General features: G+C 41.2%; 1 protein-coding gene across 3 annotated transcripts in view; it reads left to right on the forward strand.

Moving 5' to 3' along the window:
* Window positions 1-27748, forward strand: part of lrp8 (low density lipoprotein receptor-related protein 8, apolipoprotein e receptor) — a 215003-nt gene that overhangs the window by 48267 nt on the left and 138988 nt on the right. The gene's annotated exons all lie outside the window — the stretch shown is intronic.

Genomic DNA, 27748 nt, shown 5'->3' on the forward strand with positions numbered 1-27748 from the left:
TCAACGAATGCTTCTTTTACCATCTCTCCGTCTTGGAAGGACTTGTTGTTTTTAACGACGACTCACCCGGAAAGATGCTTCGGTGGCGACTTTCGCTTTTGAAGTATGTTGAGTGAAAAATGACTGCTGTCCGGACAACTGGGATTTTAGTTTGTCCACCGTTCTCTTTCTCAGCTGGCTTTTCGGCGTGAAGTCAATGTCGTATTTTCCATGAACAGTCCGAAAATGGCGCTCCACATTTTCCCATTCCGTATGAAAGTAATATGTTTTGCCCCTTCACTTGCTCGCGCTTTCTCACTCATTTTGATCACCATATGTTTTAGCAAGGGCTTAAAATTGGAGGTAATTCGCTGACTAGCCTGTAAATTGTGCTGTGTTTAGCGCCGTTGTTTACGCATTCAGTTGTCATCTGAATGGTTGCCCTGTATGTCAATCAAGTGACGGGACGTTTGATAGGCTGACAAATGTTTTTTTTTTACTTTCACACTGCGATCGACCAGTAGATCGCGATCGACGTAATGAGCACCCCTGCCTTAGAGGGTTTGTTCCTCTGCAGAACAGCAGAGGGGAGAGTGCGTCGTTGGAAATGGGCTGATTTGTCTGCTGGGAATTTGTGTCAGCTAGTATCAAATAGTAGTCTTTGTGCAACACACAACGATTCACCATCGCATTATTTATGTGTTTTCCTTCTAATTTCGCCATCAACACGGATCAACACGAAGTTTCCAGATCAAACAAAGTACCCAACATTCATTGTGTGTCGCTTTCTCGGTCAGTGATGATGCCTACCGTGACGTCACAGTAGGTATCGTCACCAACTCAAAAACAAGACTTCCTGAATATTCAGCGTGAGTCTTAAAACGTAAAATATAGCTATATGCGGTGGAGTCTTTGTAAAATACGCTCAGTTGAAGTCATTTGAAGTGATTTAACAAATTATGTACACACCTTGTCCGGAGACGTTTGTTGTCCTTTAAGCAGTAATGGAAAGAAATGTTCATTGACCCCTCGACCCATATCCCCCAAAATAAATAAATACATATAAAAAACAGAATCCAAAGAGGCCCAATCAAGATTTTTGCACACCCCGGACTAGAAATGTGTCACTAATGACACCGCACATACAGTAAGTGCAACAAACTTATTCAGCTTTTACTGTGTATTTATCTGTATTACTCATTTCTTATGGTACTGCTGTTACAAATGTAATGATGCTGTCAGGGTATGTGGCATCATACTGGCATGATTTCATCCTCACTCATCCACATTCGAATTCAACAGAACATGATGGAGGCTCACAGACGCACACACAAAATGACGACACGATGAGAAGCTCTGGACATGACACAAAGTGCTAAGGGAGCTGATTGGTTAAACGTGAGGGACACTGATGACAAGTGCAGGTGGCGATAAAAAGGACACATTGGTGAACAAAACCAAATGTAACCAAAACAAAGACATAACACTGTATATATAACCTGCACACTGTATTTGAAGACAAGGAGTCAAATCTTCTCCTTCTGACTGCATGTAATGTTGAAATGATGGAGAAATGCTGGCTTATACGGCTACGGCCCATATATAAGAGCCTTTTACGTCTTCTATTGTGAAGCAGGAACTTACATTCTTTACCCTTCATTTGTTTTCTCTGTTTTCTCACATAAGGGGATTTGGTGTATGTTTCTCCACAAAGTGATGGGGAGGGAGGCATTTATAGAGTCTCAAACCAGTGTTAGGGATAGAAAGAGCACCAACATTAATCTAAGAGTTCAATCCTATAGTTGTCACGTTGTGTGGGATGGGGTGGGTAAGGGGCCTGACACTGACTTAAAGGCCTTTGCGCAGAACAATGGCTGCCCTTGTACAGGGCAAAAAGGCAAGAAGTTCCTAGTGGAAGCCTCCAAAACATTTCTCTCACGCCTTTCTCATTGCTCCCAATTCCCTTTGTTTGAAGCAACTCACTTTGGGTTCCCCTTTGCTACTCGTTTTGATGTTTGAATGTAAGCTAGAGAAAACTTCTGTGTAGAAACTTCAGATGGTACCATTCGCAAAGGAAAACCTCTCGTGGGACATTGTCTTCACAGAAAAAAGGCAGAGTGTGTACTTCTATGATATTTGCTCTGATCCTTTTCTTCTGAAATATATTTTATTTTTGTTTTTTTATAATTGTCAAAGTATTTGCGTGTGTCTGAAAATGTCTCGTTGATTCCTTGAGCTCTGAGAGAGTCACACCCATGCTCAACATGGCGTTTTAAAATCACTTGTAGTCGTGCTCGTTTCATTGTATGTATCTTTTATCACTTTAAAAATTTCTTCTTTTACCTTTGCTAGCATGTAGTCAACTTGCAATTTGAATATATTAATTTGACTAGAAAGACCTTTGTGATATCAGCAAATTTAATTATGAATATGTATGTTGTAGGGTTCACTCTCAGTAGAAAACAAGTTACCTAGGATAATGATTCATCTTGGATGACTACTTTGGGAAATGTACAGTACAAGTGTTAACCTTGGTTCACTTTGCTCTTATTTACTTTATTAACTGGAATGTTAATGAAATTGAGCAAACACGTCAGAATGACTGCTCGCTACGCCTTACGACACATTATTGGTTCCAAAGTCTCATTCACATCAATACTTACTACATTTCACACTGTGTTAAACCATCTTCAATTATTATTCGTAATTAAACTTTTTAATGTTCTGATCACACAATTCTCCATTAAGTAAATGATAATTACCACAGCAGCAGAGGAATTCCTCCTTCACTAATGTAAACAGTAAACAGGTCAGCACTGAAGCAGTATCATCAAAACCATTGTTTGAATCCAACTGCTCCCATGATAATAATTCGGCCTGAGAAAGAGAAGAGCCGAAATCTGAAAGAGTATGGTCAGAAAAGGCAGATCAGCTTTGGAGTGTCAGTGAGGGATTATATTCTCTTCTCTCAGATCAAAATCCCATTTGTGCTGTTCGCTCACAAGGTTTGGTTCTCACTCTGCTTCAGGAAGCCTCCCGGTAATACAATTAAATTCCATAAGCTTTTCTCATGAATACAATGGCTGAAAGAGCAATTGTTCCATGCCTCAAAGAACTCGGTGAAAGTATGCCGACGTCTCTGTGAGCAATTGAATTGGGTGGAGCAATGAAAGATCCTAGTCACATCTATTCATCTCCTTTCTTGTCGGAAACCCAAGTCTTCATGATTGAGTTCAACCTGTTAACAGCAACATCAAACCTAAAAGGAAATCCTGTTGTAATATCATTCCGACTTTATCATAATTGGATCATATTTCTACATTGTTTGAGTTTAGAAACAAATGAAGGTTGGTGTGGGAAATTAACGGTTCTCCTTTTAATACACTTTAATGTGATCAAATTGTATTCAGATTGAATAATGTTACTGTAGTCAAAAGCAAAATATGTAAACCCCTTTTCTTGAATTTCTTCAGTGAAAATGTAAAGATTTAAAGGGGCGAAGGACAAATCAGTTTCAGTGTGGGAGTTTTTGTACACAGCTTTGCTCTTTCAGGACAGTTGATATACACGTCAGCATTGTTGAATATTCAGAATCATATTCAGAATCATCTTTATTTCCAAGTACATGTAGAACACGCAGGGAATTTGTCTCTGGTAGAACACCCTGCACTAGTCACATCAAAAAAAATTGCAAAGAGGCACTATGAAGTTATATTTCGTTTACTGTTTATTGCGTTAATGGAGTGTCTGAAACTCATGACAAAAAGTTTGCGGACACCAGGCAGACAACTCTGCCTCTGCCTGCCCCATTTTTCACAACTTAAAACACAATAAGACGACTGATCGCCCCAAAAAAAAAAACAACCATTGTTGCGAAGTATAAAGAGTTCTTTTTAATTGAGGAAGTACCTACCACAAATACTCCCTTGCTTAATTTATGGTAAATATCGCTTGCTGAAGATTTTGCTCCCGTTGTCGTTTGTCGTCATGTCGTTGACTGCTCAAAGCCGCATGGCCTCCGCTTTCTAAGCGGCTTTGAAAACTCTCAAATATATATAAATAGTCCGAAGCACGAAACAGGCTTCTGATTGGCTGCCGTGCCGAGTATGCAAATTGCCAAACGAACATTCGTGCTTCGGACTATACCGTGACTGAAAAGTGTACTTGAAAGTTTTGAAAGCCGCTTAGAAAGAGGAGTCCACGTGGCTTGTCGCGGTTTTCTTGTAGCTTTTGCTTTATTGAATAAAACACACGTTGGCCACCCTAGCTGAGACGTTTTGAAAGTTGTACGCCCGATGTAAAAGTTGTACGCCCCGGGCCTCCGGGCAGACGTTATTTCAAACACTGGTTAATGGCTTGAGGGAAGAAGCTGTTTAAATGTTTGTGGAATTTGGTGCGCATGGATCGGTTTGCACCTGCCTGAAAGGAGGAGCTCGAAAAGGTGGTGGGCAGGGTGCGGAGTGTCGAGTAGGATGTTTCGCGCCCTTGTTTCGATTCTTGCCATTTGAAAGTCCTTGAGAGTGGGTAGGGTAGTGCCAATGATTTTTTTCTGCCGTCCTAAGTTTCCGTTGAAGTCGAATTTTGTCCATTTTTGTGGTGGCCCCGAACCAAACCCTGATGGAAGAAGACAGAATCGATTCGATGACAGCCGTGTAGAAATGTTGTTGCACCTCCTGTGGCAGAACATGCTTCTTTAGCAGCCACAGGAAGTTCATCTTCTGTTGGGCCTTTCTCAGGATGGAGTTGGTGTTGAACTCTCACTTCATGTCCTGAGAGACTATGATTCCCAGGAACTTGAAGGCAGTTGTATCGTGTGAGGGGCAGCTGTGGTGATGAATGTTCGCTGAAGTCCACGATCATCTCTACCGTCTTGAGCATGTTCAGCTCTAGGTTGTGACGGCAGCACCAGAGCTCCAGCTTCAGTTGGTGTTAGTACGCAGACTCGTAGCCGTCTTTGATGAGACCTGTGACCGTGGTGTCGTCTCTGAACTTTATGAATTTGACAGCTAGGTGCGTTGGGGTACAGTCGTTTGTGTAGAGTGAGAAGAGCAGTGGAGAGAGGACGCATCCCTGTGGGGCTCCGGTGCTATAGGTGTGTGCTGATGATGATATTTTTCCAAGTCTTACCTGTTGTGTCCGTCCCGTCAGGAAGCTGATGATCCACTGGCAGATCGCAGGGGACGCACCAAGCTGGAGAAGTGTGGGGGTGAGGAGTTGAACGCAGAGCTGAAGTCCACAAACAGGATCCTTGCGTACGTTCCTGTGTTGTCGAGGTGCTTGAGGATGTGATGTAGCCTGATATTGATTGCATCCTTCACAGACGTGTTTGCCCGGTAGGCAAACTGAAGAGGGTCCTGTAGAGAGGTGATGATCTTTAGGTCAAGAATAATTGGCTTCCCCCCCCCCAAAAAAAAAAGAGATACAATCGAGACAATGTACAAAGTATAGAGGTTATGCTAAAATTAGGATCCATACGAATGTGTTTCAGACGATGCTCACTGAGGGAGTTGTCATCGCCTATGCCTATTTAAAAAGTTTTCACATGTGTGAGTGGACATGTATGTGTATGTTTGTGTGTGTGTACCAATGACACGAAAAAAAATGTGCATTTTATTTCGCGAAGGAAAGCATATGGACAGAAAAAAGGAAGGGAAGTAACATGGGCACACAGAGCTCACATACACACCTTTGGACAATTTGGAGTGTATAATCAGCCTGTTGTGCATGTTTTGGGAAATGTGGGGGGAAATCAGAGGAACTGGAGAAAACCCACGCAGGCATGGGAAGAACATGCAAACTCCACACATGAAGCCGGTAGCTCTCCACTGTGGAATCGAGGGGCTCACCACTCGAATGCTTGGCCGATCCCGTTAATAACTAAATTTGGTCAATATATCCGTTCAAGGGTGGCCCGGTCTAGTGGTGTAGATTTTGCATGTTCTCCCCCGGGCCCGCATTGGTTTTCTCCAGGTCCTCCGGTTTCCTCCAACATTCCAAAAACATCCGTGGCAGGCTCATTGAACTCTCCAAAATTGTCCCTAGGTGTGAGTGTGAGAACAGATGGTTGTTTGTCTCTGTGTGCCCTGCGATTGGCTGGCAACCAATTCAGGGTGTCCCCTGCCTCGTGCCCGAAGACGGTTGGGATGAGCTTCAGCACCCCCGGCGACCCTAATCAGGATTAAGCGGTCTGGAAAATGGATGTATGGATATTTCTTCAAAATATACAGTTAGAATACAATGAACAAGTTTAGCTTGTCTGCCGCTCATCCTCATGAATAAACCAGGCTTTTTTGCGGTCATCACTAAAACAAAACGAATTATTTCACAAAAGAGATTCATACAATCATCATCCCATTCATTAGAAAAAGAAAATACAAGAAAGTGCAGCATTACAAATCTGGTCTCTAAAGCTCTGTTTACATGGTAAATGGAACCCTGCTGTCTCATCGTCCTCAACCACACACTCACTGCCTGAATGAGGACTTCCTTGCATTTTGACCGTGGGCCTGTTCCTAAAGAATACTAATCATCAAGGCCTTTGACTGATTCAAACTCTATTCAGTCAGGGATGGCAGACAGTAAGTGGAGGTGCATGATAAATGACTCGGCCCATATTGCTCTTTGTAATTATCTGGTGAGAGAAGGACAAAATCAAAGTGAGTATACAGAGTTAATGTTCACAGTTCAATATAGTATTTCAATGTGTCACCCGATTTGAGTTGAGAAGAGCTATGAACATTTTGTGGGTGGATGCCAATTTTCCGAATCTGAGGTTGCGTGTAATCCGCTTCATTTTGACAAGAATTGGTAGACATTTTGCAAAAAAGTTTTTGTTTCCCGGTCTCACACTATAATTCCTGCACAACTTGTTGCAACACTTCAAAATTTTCTTTTCAAATACAGTGAAATTAAATTGTCGCCGCACAATGGTCGCGACAAGCTGTCTATCTCATGCCCCCAGGATTCTGCTGAGTAAAAGTGGTGCTTCCGCAGAGAAAAGTTCGTGATTCTGCACAGAGGAAATCTTGATTTCATGGCCTTATATGAAATTTTCCGCAGGCATCACAAGAACGACTGCAGTCGAATCAACACAGGGCTTTGGAATCCGCGGCAAATTCTCCAATGTGGATTTCTGTGGGCACTCTGTTTAGACCAGTGTTTTTCAACCAGTGTGCCGCGGCACAGTGGTGTGCCGAGATATTGTCAGGTGTGCCGCGGGAAATTATCCGATTTGTGTGCCTGTGCAGTCTAGCGCCTGGCAGAGTAATCATGTAGTACTCTTCCATACCAGCAGGTGGCAACAGCGGGTAGTTGTGCATCACTAATTCGCTTTGAGACGAGCGAATTAGTGACGCGTGGATAGTGCAGCAAGTGCAGATTGAGGAAGAGGAAAGGAATTGAATTTTTGAAGAGGAAAAATGCTGACTCAGAAGTGGACCCTGGACAAAACCCGGACCCAAATGAAGGCCCTAGTATGGATGGAGGTCAAAAAAAGGCAAAGACAGTGACGTCGAGCAAAGTTTCTGTCGTGAGACAATACAACGAAAGCTATGTTTCTTTGGATTTACTTTTACCGGAGATGCAGCGGCACCGATCCATTGCGCATGGTAAACTTTGTGAAGTCAAGACATGTAAAAAGTCGCATATTTGCGGCTTTGTGTGAGGAAATGGGAGCGGAGCATAAAGCCTTGCTTTTCCATACAGAGGTCCGATGGTTGTCACGTGGCATGGTGCTGGCCCGTGTGTATGAGCTGCGAGAGGAACTTAAAGTGTTTCTGACGAATGAGGGGTCCGATTACAAAAAGCTGCATGCAAGTGATGAGTGGTGTGCAAGGCTGGCATACCTGGCGGATATTTTTCATCATCTCAATGAACTGATCACACGAATGCAAGGACGAAATGAAAATCTGCTTACAAGTTCAGTTTTCTTTCAAAGGTGCACCTCTGGCAGCAACATGTGGAAAGGGGCAATCTTGAAATGTTCCCACTCACCAATAAATCGCAAGATGTCAATACTACTGCACTGTGTGAGTTAATAGTGAAACATCTGAAAACTCTTGAGAAGATGACATTTTATTTCTCTTCAGCCTCCACGGAGCACCTTGGCTGGGTTAGGGACCCATTCAGCTCAGCATCAGCTGTTGGAATAAACATGTCTTTACAGGAGCAGGAGGAACTAACTGAACTGAGACAAGATCGTGGCCTCAAGCTAACCTTTGCTGGTTGGATTGGATTTGCCTTTATTAGTCTCGTAGTGGAGAAATTTACATTTCACAGCAGCAAAGTTATGAAAGAAATGAAAGTAGAAAAGCAAAACACAGGAGCTGCTGGAAAGGCAGCCACTCTCGCGGCGCCGTCTTGAAGTCAAAAGAACAAAAAAAAAAACACTAAATAACAAATAACATGACAACACAAAGACACAGAGAGGCATTCATTCTTAAGCACTATCTGTACCCTCTTTGTCACATAAAGCAGTTCCAGATAAAAGAGGAGAGGATCAAAGCGTCTCTTCACCAGTGGATCAGGGACATCATGGTGGAATGTGCACGTCGACAACAAGCTAAATGTTGAAAGCAAACACGCAGCTGTAGCATCCATTGACGAAAAGAGATTGTCTCACATCTCCAGTCCCACATAAATCAGCTTCAATTCCATCCCGCGACAGTTCCATATACGCATCGGCGCTCTGCGCTGACACTCCTTTCTTCTTATCGCGGGTTCCTCAAGCCATGCATCCATCCAGCCGCATGATCAGACTTATTTTGATTGCTGTTAAAATCACAATTTAAAAAAATATCTTCATTAATTTATACATTTTCTCAAACTCAGCTCCTCAAAAAAATATCAACATAGCCTCATTTGTCCCAAGGCCAGGGGTCGGCAACCTTTACGACTCAAAGAGCCATTTGGACCCATTTCCCACAGAAAAGAAAACACTGGGAGCCACAAAAGCCTTTTGACATTTAAAATGAAGACAACACTGCATCTTTTCATCATCATTTTTTACCTTTATGTATGCATAAACAAACTATATAGTGTGTTGCATTTATGAATGAACTGTTACAGTGAAGCAGTGAACATTTCTGCACGCAATAAAAACATTTTAAACTCCGAAAAAAGACGTTGGATTGAAGATTACTTTCCCTGATTTTCTGCACAATTTCACTCTTGTTTTTAAAGTCTGTGAATAGATGTTCTGACATCTTAATGAATGATTCTTATATATATTCTCCATCTGTGAACGGCTTCCCGTGCCTGTCTATTTCCTGAGCGGCCACAAAACTAGCATATGTATCTGAATTTGTAGATTTCATCCACTTCATAAAATGATTTTTGCTCTGATCAGCCTTCCGCATCAGTTCCGAAACGGCTCTTTTTCTCTCATCTCCAGCCGGATATTTTTGAGCAAAGGCTGTTTGTTTGTTCTGGAAATGTCTTGCGACATTTAACTTTTTGTTGTTTGCTAACTTCTCATTACATATTATTAAGCATACCGGTAAACCCGTCTCGTCAGCAGTGAAGTTGAACGAATCTGCCCACGTATCATTAAACGTTCTGTTTTCTTCAGACACTTTTCTTTTCTTAGATTTATCCATAGTTGGCCTACCTGGGGGTCGAAAAATTCAAGAAATTGTGCGTAATTTGGCGGTTGTCACCGGATATACGACCACTGTCAATGGTTGTGACGTATATTATGAATGACAAAAAAATTGAATCCGTTTTATTTTGTATTATTTATAATCACCATAATCTTCAAATTTAGAATTGCATTTTAAAAAGGAACGAACTAAAATAATATACATTGAATTAAATACTCATTATTTATTTTCTAAAGCCGCAGGGAGCCGCAGCAGGGGGGTGAAAGAGCCACATGCGGCTCCGGAGCCGCGGGTTGCCGACCCCTGCCCTTGGCTTTATTCTTGAACAATCGATGAGAAGGTTTCTTCAGCCGTCTTCTGTACAAATTTGAAGGTTTCGGACGTCCGAAACAACGACTCTCTTTTTTGTCAACAATTTAGCGCAAGTGCAAACCTCTGTAGTACAAGATATTGCTCATTGGGATAAAGCTGATCAAGCCAAAATGTCCCTCTGGCATGTCATGTCTTTGGTGGTTTATTGGGGAATTAAACTGGCTCATGATGGGCACCACTGTGGACGGTGGACAACCTCTCATCCATCCATTTTCTATGCCACTATTACTATTTTTCCTTCTAAAAAAGGCCAAGAGGAGTTAATGAGAGAGTGGGAGTACATGCCAAATGTCTGAAAATGTGACTATTATGCAAGTGAATGAATGTGCTCACCTTGCTGCCAGTTACAACAGTCAAATTGAAGAGAGGATGTGCAGAGAGTACTCGCCAAGTTGCGACCATTTGCATTTTGTTCACTGCAAGCCAAGTGTGAAACTTTGATGAAGAGCGATTTGCATCTCTGGATGGCTATGAAGAGATCAGCTTTGTTGGTCGCCACCAAAAAAGCCGCTGCCTTCAAAAACCTGCCAACCTCATCACCAACTGGCAGCCACCTTCTGCTCTTCACCCTCACCTTCCTGGCATCACTTTTGTTTGCTTCTGCCAGCATCTATTGCATCATTGTGTTTTGCAGCCAAAGGTACCTGGAGGGAGTCCTGCAGTGATGCTCCCTGGGCTTTTTCTCGACACAATATCAGAACACCCGCAGCGAATGCACAATATACCTAAAAATGTGCCCATAAAGATTAGCTGAGCCGCTATTTGGGAGCAAGTGTCGGCTTAGTACAGACTCTCTTTATAGGCATTGGAAGGACGGAAACAAGCTGAGGAGCTCGTGACGACTTACCCTCCCTTTATACAGAATGAGTAGAATGTTTTTCATTATTAAAAATAAACACAAGAGGGCTTGTGATAGTTAAATAGAGAATGTGTTAATGAAGGGTGATGGTGTGTGACAATGTGAACCAAGAGAGAGGACAGGGTAGTTTGGTGTGTGTGCCTATTTGTATTCCAGTGGCCCCGGGTAACCGTGGATACACTGAGGTGACTGGGAAACATTCAAGGGAAGAAGTGGTAGCATGGTTATATCACAACGGTGGCCTTGATAGCCACAATGATTAAAAGGAGCGAAACATTGGGAGGTATTTTCAGGTCAATCATAACCATAACACTGATGTAAAGCTACCTGCGAGTTGTTTTTCAATTATATTTTTGTCGACGATTTAGGGATTAAGATCAGTTTCCGGCTTGTGATTTGTGGTGTGTTTTTTTTTTTTTACTTTGTAATATTTATCTTTTGTTGTGGCTGCATCTTATGTTGCAAAATATCACATGAATCACTGTTTAATTAAAAACGTGGAGTAATATGTGTGAGCAATATACAAGCATCATTTTGTTCATGAATATGAATTTTAATTTTGAATGATTTGTGTGCATGTGTGTGTGTGTGTGTGTGTGAAAGAAAGAGAGAGAGAGAGAGAGGATGGGAGGGAGAGAAATAGAGAAAGAGAGAGGGAGGGGAGGGAAAGAAAGATAAGGAGCGGAGGCAGCGAGTGTGAGAGAGGAAAACCTTTATATATATGTATAAATAAAATAAATAAACAGCTGTTTTTTTTTCCATTACGACATTGTTTTCCAAAGCAAATACTGTACTATGCTTCGGAAAATCTTTGCACTATTATTACTGTCTTAACACTGAATGCATTGCAAAATACTTGTTTTCTGAAATACAAATGTTATCACTTTACAATTAAAGAGTGGAAGTCGAAGGCTGAGCTTCAACATTGGAGACCAGTGAACCGGTGAACTCAAATTATCAAACAGAATCATCCAATACCATTGGTTTTGTAATGCATGGGTGGTGGAGGTGCTGCAGTTTTATGGCAAGTGGAGGATAGCAGTAGGCTCTTAGCTTTATAGCTCCCCGAGGAAAAAAAAACAAAAGACTAACTGCGCTTTGGGGAAAACTTTGTTTTAGTATTATATTGATTTGGCATTTCAAAGCTCACTTGTACTCTTTGGCATTCGACTCAGCATGATTTCGACTTGATATTTTCACTCTCTGGTGCTTTCTTTTATTTTTATGACTGCTTTATTTCCTGTATATGATAGCTGTCCATGTTAAGCGCTTTGTTACAGCTTCAGCTGTTGTTAAAGCGCTACAGTATATAAATCAATATGTATTGAATTGTATTCCATCATATTGTTATTTGTAAATTGGTCCCGATAGAAATGGAAGGTCATCGTTCCGTTGTGGAGGTGAACACAGCCGGCTTGTTACCAGCCAGTGGAAGTGGCTTCCTTCTTTCCCTTTCAAATAAAAGCACTCGAGACATGCAGTTTTGGGAATGCAAAGACAGAAATTGACTCACTGGAGTCCATACGGGAGATTGAATCGTGTTAAATGCATTTATAAGGAACTTTAAGCGGTCTGCCATGGGTCCGAGAGGACAATAATTTCATCTGTGCTGTATGTCATGCATATTAGGATATTTACAAAGCTGACTTTGACTTTGATGGGTCACAGATTTAGGTCAGAATGAACTTGGCACTTGGAGACCACCTACCACTCTGATGGTTCGTGTATGTCTGTGTACCAAGGCATTGCTGCGTCACGGCCCCTGGGGGTCGTATTTAAAAATGTAATAGAGATAGCGATCATCATAATGAGTTCAATGAAGTGATTTCAACAATGATTCAGAGGGAGGGGAGAATCTGTGTCAATCAAACTCATCAAAATCACGTTACACCACCTGCTTTTGATAGGGCTAAGGTCTTGTCTACTTTCTGTTATCTCATTGTCTGGTACCTTTGGAGAGTGTAAGAGAAAATGTTCATGAAGATGCAGGTCTTCCAAATTGCCAAACGCAGTAGAGTTGCTCCAGCATGCAAATGAAGATGGGGCAGTTAAAACATCAAGCGTATTTACACCCGTTCTTGTGTAACCATGTCCATCTCAAAACTTAATTTCGCATTGATTTTGTCCCGGTTTGCGAGGTGGTGATGGTGGTTGTGGAGGGAGCAGCAGGATGTATTTGACAAATTGTATTAAAATAAAGTCAGCAGGAACAAAATCTAAAACATCAAAGTAAACAGAACAGAAAAGTGCAAAATATCAAAGAAAACCAAGAGTAAAAGTCTGTCAAGATGAAACAAACCTGACGGGGTGCAGCAAACACATACAATGACCCGACACGGAATGGTTGTGCCGGGAGTCCTTTTAACTGCCACTGATGAGGACGACCAACACCTGTGCAATTGAGGGCGGGACCGTCAGCGCTATCTGTTGGTCACCAACCAGAACGTGACAGTCTGCCACAGATTGGAACGAACAACACCTGTGCAGGTGCTGGCGGGGCCGACAGCGCCACCCGTTGGTCGCCAACCAGACTGTTACAGATTTAATTTGGAATACGAGAACACTGCCCTTGTCGGTGATTGCACACACATTTCGAACTGCCAATGATGAGTCTGTTGTGTCTGAAAGGTACAATATCACCTAAATCCAGTATTTTTTAGTAATTGGCCATGGATAGTTTGAATCCAATTAGAAAAAAAAAAAAACGATCTGAGTCTATTGTGAGCACAATTCAAATTAAACCTCACACCACCATGGCAATTTAGTTTTCAACTGTTTTGATGACAGTGAAGTTAAAATCTTAGCGAAAGAAAATAGATGGTAAAAGAAGTAAAGAAGAAGTAAAAGAAGTAATATTTATAAAACAGCAAAACCCTTCACTAAATCACCATGGTGCAGTGTGGTTTAATTCGGACCGTGCTTTCAACAGACTTCTTAGATCGTTACCACATAGACTTAGTCATGCTGATGAGATGATACCAGTGCAAATGGGGCAATCAGGCCACCCATAGACCATAATCAGTCATGGCAATAGAAGTAATCAGTGTAGCCTCAGGGAATAGTCCTCTGCTCCCCAGGGCAGGAACCTATCATAGCAGACGTCTGTCTCAGACAATGGAGAACAGAGGATGAAGTGCTGGAAGACGGAAAAGCATGGGAGGAAAAGCCCCTACACGGGATGTACCACCGAACCACAACTGAAGTGGCTGATCTCAAGAAGTCCTATCAGTGGCTAGAGAGGGCTGGCCTAAAGGACAGCACAGAGGCACTCATCCTGGCTGCTCAAGAGCAGGCCGTGAACACCAGAGCCATAGAGGCACGGAAATACCACACCAGGCAAGGTCCAAGGTGTAGGTTGTGCAAAGAGGCACCTGAGACAATCCAACACATAACTGCAGGGTGTAAAATGCTTTCACATGGAGCGCCATAACCAGGTGGCTGGTGTAGTCTACCGAACCATCTGTGCGGAGTATGGACTGGAAACCCCAAGGTCAAAATGGGAAACACCTCCCAAGGTAGTAGAGCATGACCGAGCAAAGATCCTGTGGGACTTCCAGATACAGAATGACAAGATGATAAAGGCCAACCAACTAGATATCGTGGTTATAGATAAAGGGAGTGGATGTAGCGGTCTCGAGTGATGGAAACATCAGAAAGAAGGAACATGAAAAAATCGAGAAATACCAAGGGCTCAGAGAGGTGCTGGAGAGAGCCTGGAAGGTAAAGGTGACAGTCGTGCCTGTGGTGGTTGGAGCACTCGGGGCAGTGACCCCCAAACTCGACGAGTGGTTGCAACAGATCCCGGGAACATCATCGGATATCTCGGTCCAGAAAAGCGTAGTGCTGGGAACAGCACGGACACTCCGCATAACCCTCAAGCTTCCTGGCCTCTTGCAGAGGACCCAAGCTAAAATGGGTGACATATAAAACAGTACAGCGGTGATACATACATATATATATATATATATATAATGAAAATGCAGTGTCACAACAACATCCGTGACACTCTGATGAAGGTGGAAGTATACGCCGAAACATGTCAGGTATTCGAACACCTACAACATATGTCTGTAAGAAAAAAAAATCAGATTTAAATTAAATATCAAGTAGACAGGATGAACTTAATACAACTATCTTCTATCCTCCTTTAAACCGATCGCAAAGAGGAATGCAATTGGACTCTGTAAAATGCAAATCTGCAAATGCTCTGATCAACAGCTGGAGCCCTTTTTTAAGTTCTTTGTTGCTTTTGGAATTTTTGTGTGTGTGTTTTTGTCTGTTTGTTTTTGTACCTCACAGTTAGCAAAGAGAGAATTCCTTCTGTCTTTTGTCTGCGGAAGCTCAGCACGCTGCAAACACCCCAATTCATCCAAAGCCTCTGTACGCTGCACTCCCTCCCTCCACATTTTCAATAACTTAATTCAGTGGTGCTTAATTTTTGATAATAAGCCCAGTTGTAATTTGTCCTGTGGGCTGACCAGCAGCGCGCTGCGTGTGTGCCGTTTGGGACATGAATGGGGGTGATACAGAAAGGAGGACTTGCAAAGCTCACAGCGACTGTCGATTCATGGAGCCAGCAGGAACATTTGTTTGCTTGTTTTCTTTGTGTTTCGGGGTCAACGTGCTAAAATCTCATTTGTTGTGCAAAGACCACATTGAGAATACATGATTTTTATTGAGTTTTCCATTGACCGTGAAAGCAGCTACAACAAATAGTCGAGCTCTTAAATTACATCATGTGGTTTTGGGTATGAACATAAAATTGCTCTCATCATTCTGACTAGACACTTTCTTTTTAATGAGCATTTGTAAAATGCATTTGTCTAATTGTTCTGATATTATTATTTTCACTGCTGTACATAAAATACTCTGCTGACAAATCCTTTCGGCTTTGTGATCGAAACCTGCCCTTCTTATGAGCCCTTTGTTGTATGGCACCAGTGGGACATTTGTTTTGCGTGCAGGCTGAAAAGTGAATGTATGAAAGCCTGTGTTCACTTTGAAGCCAATGAGAGTGGAGGTCACTCAATATTGACAAGGGTCTTGTGACGTCTGTGGTCTGGAGGCCTACTAAAAGCTTTACGCACTATAAATTATCACTTGTACAATGGCAACAGACTTTCCACACTAAAGTGTTTTTTTTTAAATCACTCATTTGAAAGAAAATGTCTTGGGATTTGGGTGGCATTAAATAATTCACTCACACCCATACAACTGTTAGTCATTTTTATTATTTACATCTGACACAGTTTTTGCGGTTGTGCATGTTCTCATAGCATATTTATGACAGCACTGGGAACATTGATGAGAGCTGTGCAGCTTTGCAGTCTCTAATGCGCTACTGGTACATACCTCCGTTTGGATCTGGGCTGTCATTGAAGTCATGACTACTTGACGACTTTGACTGATGCTCATCATACGATCTACTTCCCACAGCATCCACGATTTGTTGAACCAAAGCAGTGCATAAATCATCAGTAGACAGTATTACCTGTGTTCCAGATGGTCAGTCCTATACATGGTTTTTGTCCAGTGAATACAAATATTAACAATAACAAGGGTCCTGGCTTCATCATGGAGTTCCTTAGCCGAGCATTACAGTCAATAATAATAATAAGGGAAAAACAAAATCTTGTCATTGTTAAGAAGCCAACTGGATTGTTGCCCATTGTTCCTAAACATCAAACATGGTCTAGTGCAATGAGATCATAAAGAAAGGACCCCACTCCTTGTCATGCTCTTTGCAGTTTCAATTCACTGCAAAATGATTACTTCCCCGATACCACCTCACCTCTGCTTTCGTCATCTCTTTGTATTAATGACTGGCAAATGAAAGTGAGCAACACAAGAGAGGGATTAAACATCACAGCGAAAAGGACTTGAATCTTTTTTCTTAAAATGAGTGTAACGGAACATTTCCCCAGGGAAGGCATAAACAGATGCATGAGTATGTACAAATGCACAAAAGGGCGACTGCCAAACACCTGTGAAGTAGTTTAATATACAGTCGCGTTGAGCTGCCAAGAATTCCATCCCAAAATCAATTTTATTTCAGTTTGAACCACGACATTCTGCCAAGGCAATCAAATCTGCAAGATACAGATGTGGTGTGCCCTCACTTTGCTGCATTGTTTTTAGGTCAGATAAATAACCTGGATGTGTTTCACTGAAATGCTGCACAGGCTTACTCATTTTTTTTTTACTCAAGCAAGAGCTGAGACAATACACAATTTAAGTGTTTTGTTTTTCTACTTCTTTCTTTCTTTTCCTCTTCCTTTCATAACTTTGCTGTTGTGTTACTTCCGGGTACAGTGAACGCTAGCGCGAATGGCTGCCGCTGCTCACCCGCACAAACCAAAATTCTTATCCCGTGACTGTAAAGTGTCCTTGAGAGTTTTGAAAGGCGCTTAGAGATAAAATGTATAATAATAATAATAATAATAATAATAATAATAATAATAATAATTATTATTATTATTATTATCCATCCATCCATCCATTTTCCGTACCGCTTATTCCTCAGTAGGGTCGCGGGGGGTGATGGAGCCTATCTCAGTTGTCTTCGGGCACGAGGCGGGGGACACCCTGAATTGGTTGCCAGCCAATCGCAGGGCACACAAAGACGTCAACAGTCACTCTCACACTCACACCTAGGGACAATTTGGAGTGTTCAATCTGCCTGCCATGCATGTTTTTGGAATGTGGGAGGAAACCGGAGGACCCGGAGAAAACCCACACGGGCCCTGCGACCTCTGCACCGTGAAGCCGGTGTGCTAACCACTCGACTACCGAGCCGCCTATTATTATTATTATTATTATTATTATTATTATTATTATTATTATTATTATTATTATTATTATTATTATTATTATTATTATTATTATTATTATTATTATTGGATTGGCTGGCAACCAATTCAGGGTGTCCCCCGCCTCGTGCCCGAAGACAGCTGAGATAGGTTCCAGCAACCCCCGCGACCCTAATGAGGAAAAAGCGGTACGGAAAATGAGATGAGATGAGATTATTATTATTATTGATTCTTTGTAAATTGCCTCAATGTTACTTTCAGTGACTAAAAATCTTTTTTTTACATCAGAATTATTGTTTTTCAGATGATTACGAAATAAAAACAAAAATAAGTCATTTGTTGATACAATAATGATAACGAATTGATTTAATCAACAAATAAAACACAAATGAAAAATCAAAGTGACAAAATCCAATCAAGGAATAATAAACATAAAATAATCACTTACATACCTGTCAACCTTGGCTAATAGCCATCCTCATAAATGATTACAATTCCTGTATAAAAGTTGTAATACACCGTACATTATTAAACATGAAAAAACGCTAACACAAGCAAAAATTCAGACAGCTTACCACACATGTGCATGGTATGCTTTCATCAATCCTCCCGTAGGCAGCGGTAAACAAAATATAATAATAATAATAATAATAATAATAATAATAATAATAATAATAATAATAATAATAATAATACATTTAATTTCCAGCGCCTTTCAAAACACCCAAAGACACTTTACAATAAAAACAATAAAACAACGCACATAACAATGAAACCATAAGTGAAATGATAAATAATAAAATAGCAGATTGAACTAGACATTGAAAGCAATTTTAAACAGGTGGGTTCTAAGGTGGGACTTGAAAATAGGGAGGGAGTCAATATTACGGAGAGTTCCAGAGTTTGGGAGCAGAGCGGCTGAAAGCTCTGCATCCCATCGTGGTGAGACGGGCAGAGGGCACATAGAGGTGAAGGGAGGATGAGGATCTCAGGGACCGAGAGGGAACGGAGATTTGAAGCAGGTCAGAAAGATAGGGAGGGGCAAGGTTATGGATGGCTTTGAATGTAAACAGAAGTATTTTGAATTTGACTCGATGTTTAACAGGGAGCCAGTGGAATTGCTGGAGGACAGGGGTAATGTGGTGTAAGGAGGGGGTTCTAGTGATGATCCGGGCTGAATAATTTTGGACGAGTTGGAGTTTATGGAGGAATTTTTGATTGACACAGAAGAGAAGTGAGTTACAATAATCGATGCGGGAGGTGACGAGACTGTGGATAAGGATAAGAGAGAGCTTACACAGACGTGTGGATAAGGATAGCAGCGGAGTGAGGGATGAGCGAGGGACGGAGACGGTTAATATTGCGGAGGTGGGGGGGACGGAGGACCCAAGGTGCTGATGGATTTTGTTGATCTTTTCGCTAAAAAACCTAAGCAGAGTGTTGCATATATCAGATGAATATAAGTGTGAGGGGAGAGAGATAGGAGGTTGTATGATTTTGTGATAGAGGGAAAAGAGGACCCGTGAGTTTCCATAATTAGAGTCAATGAGTCTAGAGTAATATTGTGATTTTGCGCGTGAGATTGAGTCCTTGTAATGGGTGAGGTGAGTTGTGTACATGTCCTTGTGAGTAGTGAGCCCGGTCTTCCTGTAAAGTCTTTCCAGTTGGCGAGTTTTTGTCTTGATGGAGCGGAGATGGGCGGTGAACCAGGGGGTGGACCGGGTAAATTGGACAGACCGGGACTTTACAGGAGCAAGGACGTTGAGGGTGTTCGTGAGGTCCGCGTTGTACCGGGAAACAAGTTCATCAGGGGATGAGTTGTAGTCCGGAGTCAGGGTGGCAATCATATCAGCGAGGGTGGCAACGTTGATGTCCTTGATGTTGCGATACGTGATGATACGGGGTGGTTTGGGGAGAGAGAGGGTGATGGAAACGTTGAATGAAACCAGGAAATGGTCTGTTATAGGAAGTTCATTTGCCGTGCAATTCTTTGGGATAAGGCCAGACATGCAAATGAGGTCCAGGGTGTGGCCTTTTATGGGGTGGGAAAGTCCGAGAATTGATGCAGACCAAAGCTGTCAAGTGAGGAGATGAAGTCTTTAGTGAGGGGAAGAGTGGATTTTTTTCATGTTGCTTGGCCTTATTTTCAGAATGGTGGATTACATTTCTAAATTGAAATAATTTTCTAAACTGGACTTTCAATCGAAGCAGGACATAATAATTAAAGGAACACCAACACCGGACTGTATAGCTCACAAACGGCGAGGGATGAATGTAAATCTCCTGGACAGCTTCTCAGCTTTTTGGCCAAGAAGGATCTCATTGAAACTATTCCTGAAGCGACAAAGTTGCTCCAGCTCCTGCTCACTGTTCCAGCTCCTACCGCATCAGTGGTCATTCTCAGCACAAAAGACTGAAAACATACAGTCGGAACAGGACTGATCAAGGACGACTTTCTTCACTGGAGGTGATCTCCATTGAGACAAAGGGACTTGGACTTCATTTATAAGTAAAGTTAACACAATAAAATAATGTTTTTTAATTATTTTTTCTATGCTATGTTTGTATACAGTTTTATAAAGAATGCTGACATGACATTTTAAACAAAACACGTTAACTGTTGCCAATCAAATGGTGAATAAACTACTCTGTGGAGTTCATATGTTTGTAAATCTGACTGTGATGACGTCAGTGCCTCACCAGCCATGAACCTCAACCTTATTTTGTCTTGATAATCCAATGTGTTGAGAAGCACTGTGCATCTGCCCTTGTCTGCTGGCAAAATAGTAATATTTTTGTCTTTTTGTAGACTAACTAATACCAACTAGCACTGAAGGTAGAGAAAAGGAGTCAAAACATATCAGGAGAGCACTCACTAACTGTGGGTACCCTCAGTGGTCATTCAACAAATGTCAGAAAGAAAGAATAGCGAATGAAACCAATAATTCTCAAGATACAAAAAGGAGAGGAGTAGCAGTACCGTACATTGCAGGAGTTTCTGAAAAATTACAAAGAGTCCTTTGCCAACATAAAATTCCTACTTATTTCAAACCGATAAACACGTTAAGGCAAAAATTAGTGCATCCAAAAGATAGGCTACCAAATGAAAAACAAAGTAATGTAGTTCATTCCATACATTGCAAGAATGAAAATTGTAAAGAGCAGTACATTGGGCAGACTCAACAAATTCTCAAAAAAAGACTTTATCAACATCGCAGGGATAATATAAGTGGACCTCAATCGGCAGTACATTTGCACCTAAAAGCTAGCAACCACTCATTTGACGACAATGAGGTTAAAATCTTAGCGAAAGAACATAGATGGTTTGAAAGGGGGGTAAAAGAAGCGATTCTTATAAAACAACAAAATCCTTCATTAAACCGGTCTGGTGGGGTGAGGTTCAATTTGGATCGTTCATACAATAGCCTGCTTAGGCAAAACAGGTTAGGCAACTTTCGCAATGCTGATGAGGGTCGTTATGCTGATGAGGTGATACCGGGGGGAGTGGGGGTAATAGGCCAGTCGTTAGTCAGGAATGTAGGAACAATCAGTGGGGCCACAGGGAGGGGTCCTCTGCCCCCCAACCTGAGAGTAGGGACCTATCATAGCTGTGTCCGGCGCCACCATGTCTGGACATTAGGGATATATAAATGGGGCCGATACGACCAGTCAGACTTTAGTTCGCTGACGAAGCCTCTTGGATAGGAGGCGAAACGTCCGAAACCTTCACTTTTGTACAGATGACGGCTGAAGAAACCTTCTCATCGATTCTGTAGTATTGTAAATCTGCCCTGTGATTGCCTGGCAACCAATTCAGGGTGTCCCCTCACCGAGTGCCCAAAGACGGCTGGGATAGGCTCCAGCACCCCCCACGACCCTAATGAGGTTTACACGGTCTGGAAAATGGATGGATGGATAATATTGTAAATCGCTTCGTTTACAGAAATGTTCATTTCCAGCAGGAATTACCATGACGGGGTCTCAAGACACCAATTAGCACTCCACCTCCTCCCCCATTCCCCTCATAAACAGCTAACCAGTAATAGGCTTGTTTGCGATTTCCTCCAGAAAATGTCTCACTCCGTCCGACTGTCTATCTGCCTGCCACTCTGTCCCTCTCTCACTCTTTGTGTATGATTGTATGTGCGAGAGAAAGAGAACACACACACGAACGCGCGCACACACACACACACACACACACACACACACACACACACACACACACACACACACACACACACACACACACACACACACACACACACACACGCATACGCCCACACACACACACACACACACACACACACACACACACACACACACACACACACACACACACACACACACACACACACACACACACATACACTAAAACACTTATACTTGAAGTATTCTCCACACACTCTTGGCTGTTGCCCAACCTCAGCTCACTGATTAACGGCCTTTGTCCCTAAAATGACATGTCGAGTTCCATTGCGTTTTAGTGGCTCACTACAACACAATGTTTAATCTATTTCCTGTCCTTTTACTCCTTCATTTGTTCTTTTCGCTTCAATACCTTCGGTCTATGTTTTTTTATGTCCTTTTGGGATGTCCCGTAGATGTATTTAATGCACATGCATGAAAACTCCACACATGCTGAAAAAGAATACATCCTAAATGAAGTACAACTATTGGCCTTAGCCATTTGGTAAGTCTCGATCTGAAATGACTCCATTGAAAATAATTTTCTTAATCACTTGTTTTCCCTGAAATGTTTTTTTTTCAGTTCTCATACTTTTTTTGGCTTTCTTTGCAAACTTCTTCTTTTCCTAGTTGTGTTCAGTTCATCCTGTCTACTTGATATCTAATTTACAACAAAACAAGTGTTAATGTGTGTTAGATAGTTCAAAGGCAGAGTGTAGACTGCAAGGTTAAAATTCCCATTAAGCAGGCTCCACAAATAACCCGCAACAGCCATTAGTTCAATTTGAAATGAAAAGACAAGCAGAGAACCAGCTATTAATGATGTTTCTAGTGCAGGGGTCGGGAACCTTTTTGACTAAGAGAGCCATAAAAGTAAAATATTTAGAAATGTTTTTCAGTGAGAGCCACACGCACGCGCGCGCACATACAAACGCTTGCGTGCGCGCGCAAACACACACACGCGCGCACGCGCGGCCACTTTTCAACAAAATATCAAAATGTATTATTTAAAATAACTTTGTGATAGTACTCACCGTTAACATGAATGGTTTTCCGTTCCTCGTAATTGGTAAAAATCCAGGCAAACGATCAGAATGAAATTCAATTTGCCGGTCCAGAGGCGAAGTTACTGCTAGCTAGCCTGCACACGGCTCATAAGCTTCCACACTTGCTATCTGCAATTTACTTCTCGCAGAAGTATGTTGATGCTAACGTTAAGATGGGGCTTGTTAAAATGTCACTGACATTCGACTGTTTCATCGATGGTATTGTTTCATTGCAAATTAGAATCAGAATATTTTCTCTCCTCTAATGCTCCGGTGCATTCACGCTGAAGTGCACTGGTTGGGCTCATTTAAAGGGGCGCTTACCTGTTTCAGCATGACAGCCACTATCATCCAATTAAAATGGCGCTTTCGGCCATTCTAGGTCAGTGTCATCCAAGCAAAATTGCGCTTTCCGCCAACTGCAGCCCCAACGGGAAATGAACGGCGAAAAAAACAACAATATGTATTTAGTTTCATCGGCGAGCCATATGCAATCATCAAAAGAGCCATATATGGCTCGCGAGCCATAGGTTCCCAACCCCTGTTCTAGTGTGTCTGTTTGCACCTGTTGCTGGTGCAATATCACAACTTCCAAGATGTACAACCCAGAACTCTTTGAGACACTTTATGCAAAAAGCTATCCATTCCATCAAGCCAATGACCATCACGAAGGTAAATAAAACAACTTTATTATATAGTACAGTTTATTAATTTAATTATAATACCATAGCACATTTATTATACATAAAATAAGGTATATTTTGCATAGTTTTATGACTTAGAAATTTAGAAAGGAGAAAATTATGTATTAAATATTAAATATCATGGGGACCTGGGAACGGATTATACTCATGTTAATGGTTTCGTATGGGAAATTACTTTTTGGGATACACACTTTTCGCCTTTCACACTGTCTGGGAACCAATTAAGTTCGTAAGTCAAGGTATCACTGTATAACTATACTCACCATTTGATGACAATGCTTTGATCTTACCGTGAAATGGGCAAACTGAACGATTTGTACACATTTCAATGAGTCTGGGATATTATGGTACTGGAGTGTGTTTGGATGTCAATATTATATCCAAAACAAAATGATAGGAAGTGCATTCTTTACTATTTGTCGACCTTTGAAACCCAGAAACCAGACTGCTTTCCAACATAAACAATAATATAATTTGCTCAAGGATAGCAATCATCCATATATCTTTTATATTGTACAATGTATGTATTTATTTATTAGCTTTTTTTAAGCGGGCCACTGTATTTTGTGATACTGCTCAGCTTTGTGAAAAATAAAAACTTTTTCCGTCCCCTTTCCTCTTCTTGTAAGACAGTAACCTGCTGATTGTTCAGATTGTAAATTGGCATTTTTTTCACAGTTCATCAAGCAGATGTCTGTGCTTTATTTTTTGCACTGCTATTCTACTTTCATGTAAAAAACTATAAATGTAAAAATCACTGTTTTGTTAAGGCGAGAAAGGACCTAAACTTAGTTGGCGATACCGTAATCAAAAGTGATGGTCTTCTTTTTGCAGTTGTTATTGGGGTACATATATTATTTCCTTTTCACTTTCACTTTGTGTGTGTGAGATGTACTGAGTAAATGTAATGACATGGATGAAAGCACTGACCTTCACCTTCATTTAATACTCAAAAAGCATTGTCCCAAATCATCTTCTCATGAGAACGTAGTGAGCACTTTTTGTATGAAGAGTATATTTTAATTTATTTTATGTGATGTAGTTGGCTATTTTTATCTTTAGCTGTGTGTGGGCTCAGCCTGTCGGCATGTTTGCACTGAGGATTGAGAGGAAAGAAATGTCATCCATGCTTATGCATAGAGGATATTTCACAATCAAGATGACCTTGACTTGACTTTGACCATAATGCATTGATTGAATGCTACAGATTTGCCTCAGGTCTATCGCAACTCGGACTGTTTGATCCCACTTTGTTTTACAGACACTCAACTACGTCACCGATAAAATATCACAACCGGTCACAATTTTAATGCATACAATTTCACAAAAAGACCATGAGTCACCAATTTAAATAATCCAGTTGCGAGAAAAAGTTCCAAATATCTGGTTCTACAGCTTCTTTTCAAGGAACGCACAGTGAATTGCAACAAAAAATAACTGCCTACACGAGTGCTTCAAAAACATTTGGAATACCTTAACATTATAGCAGAGTTTTAGCAAGACAAGCTTGTCACCATTTAGTAGTTCAAGTGTGCTGTCTCAGTCTGTACACCCACGTAATGATGGCACTCAGGGCGCAAATAAACAACCAGGCCAGTGGTGGATCCCTGTCTGCTTGAAACTTGTAATACTGTGAAATAATTCCCATTTTTCACATACCTGTAATAATGACATATAGTAACTGTAACAGACTGCTGTCTATGTACTTTTTTGTCGCAATTCGTAACCCCAAAGTCAAAGTCAGCTTTATTGTCAAATATGCTAATATGCATGACATACACCACCGATGAAATTACTGTCCTCTCAGACCCAGCATGCAAGGCACTTATAATGACTTTAAAAAACATAATAAACATGAAAATGCCAATTTGCCTGGAGAGGGGAGCCGCTGCGTGTTCACGCACCGCCATCTTGGGGAAAAAAAACAAAAATAACAATTAATATAACAACACAAAGACACAGAGTCATTTATCTTCAGTACTTTCTGTACCCTGTTTGTGATGACATGAAGCAGTTCTAGATGACAGAGAGGGATGACAGAGAGGATCAAAGCATCCATTTCAGCAGTGGATCAGGGACGTCATGGTGGATTTTGCACGTCTACTACAAGCTAAATGTTGAAAGCAAACACGAAGCTGCTTCCATTGACGACAAGATATTGTCTTACATCTCCTGTCCCACATAAGTCCGCTTCAATTCCAAGCCGCGACAGTTCTACATACGCATCGGCGCTCTGCGCTGACGCTCCTTTCTTATTATCGCAGGCTCCTCAAGCCACGCATCCATCCAACCGCAGACTGACCAACAGCACCAACCTTTCCGCTGAACAAAGCGGGGCTGTGAAGATGCTGCCCATTACAGGCGCAAAAAAAGCACAAAAGCTGTCCAGCGATGACAGTAAAATGGCATCGACATTCCTCCCATTTAAAAACAGTACTGGCATATTCATGCTGTCGAAAAGGCGCAACTGCTCAGCACAGTCTTCTCCTTGATGATTGTCGTGGCCAAAAATGCTGAAAAACTGTGAGACTAATAAAGGCAAATCCAATCCAATCCAATCCAAAACAATCCGTATCCATTCCACACGATGCACAACAACAATACAAAGTGACAAAAGAAAACACAATAACATGACAAAAACAACAAAAAAAGCAAGGCTCATGAGAGCACTTGCTGACGGCTGCCTACTCAGGCGCCATCTTGGAAAAAAAATGATATATCATTACATTTGTTCCCAAGCCTCTCTCTCTGTCTCAGTCTCTCTCTCTCCCTCTCTCCCCTCTATCTCTCTTTCTCTCTTTCTCCCTCTCCATCTCTCTCATTATGTCTCTCTCCGTCACTCTCTCTCATCTATCTATCTATCTATCTATCTATCTATCTATCTATCTATCTATCTATCTATCTATCTATCTATCTATCTATCTATCTATCTATCTATCTATCTATCTATCTATCTATCCATCCATCCATCCAAAGTAGTCATCCTCTTCTCATACTTTCTTTGTTCAGCGCGTTGTATGATGTCTAAGGTACAGTGACCCGAATTGATATTTTTCCTGATTTGTGATGTTGGTTTAGGTCTTTATTCTTCTCGAAAAATAAAACAGAAATAAATGGACAAAATTCATAATAGCTTTAGAAATAGTGTTACAAGGATCACTATCAGTTTAAGAAGATTAGAGTACTGATAAGCTTCTATAATTGGGATATTTTTTTCAAAATGATGATGTTTGCTAAATAAATCTCCTCACATTTAATTGTCTGTTTGTCTCTGCTCGTGACTACTTGACCCGACAGAATTCTTTTCGGGATTGATGTTCCTAAAAGTTGAATTTCCTCTTGTGTATGCAAACTCAGTGGAAGAGATTTAAGAGTTCCTCATGAGACAGGGATTTTGATTTTGAAAAAAAATATATAATAAAAAAACACATCGCCTCTTGGGACAAAAATAATAAATACAGATGTGGCTTCCAAACTAACTGTATATATTTGTCCAGTTGTATGCATGCTTAAAAACTAATATTCTTAATCTGCTGAGAAAAAGTGCAAAAGCATTTCCCAATATCCAATAATACCTTGGTTTTCGAACGTCCCTGTTCTTAACCAAATCAGTATTCATTCAGAAAATTCCAGATTTTTACGCCAGGGATTATAACTGAAAATCATTGTTTGACCAAACTCAGCAAACCCAAAAACATCACTCGACGTCTCTCAGCATTCTTACACGAAGTGACGCTTCCTCATGCAAGGTTCATTGAGAGCAGACACGTTTTTTTTTTTTTTGTAATTTACACAAATCTGACTTTTTTTCTATATAGTGCATTAGACCTTAAAGGACAACCGACATCACTTTTTTGTTTCCTGACATCAGAAAAACGTTTTATAGCATCTAAAATACCCAAAAAACGCAGTATGATATTTTTAGTCATATGCAAAACACCAATAAAAATGACTTAAAGTGTCTTAAAAAGTACAATTTGAAACCGGAAGTGGCCAGTTTCAGATAGTCCCACCCCCTTGTTCGTGGTGTCACGCCAAGACATCTTGCCTTGCTAGAGAATCAAAACAATGGCTTCAGATTCGGAGAATATGCTTTCTTGTTACTCATACAGTTATGAATATGATTCAAATAGTTCTGAAGAGGAAAGCATACATTTTTGCAATCGATTAAAGAATTTATTCCCTGTCATTTTGA

Source organism: Hippocampus bargibanti, linkage group LG07, assembly GCF_051943395.1.
Source record: "Hippocampus bargibanti isolate YZ-2025 linkage group LG07, ASM5194339v1, whole genome shotgun sequence".
Taxonomy (NCBI): Eukaryota; Metazoa; Chordata; class Actinopteri; order Syngnathiformes; family Syngnathidae; genus Hippocampus; species Hippocampus bargibanti.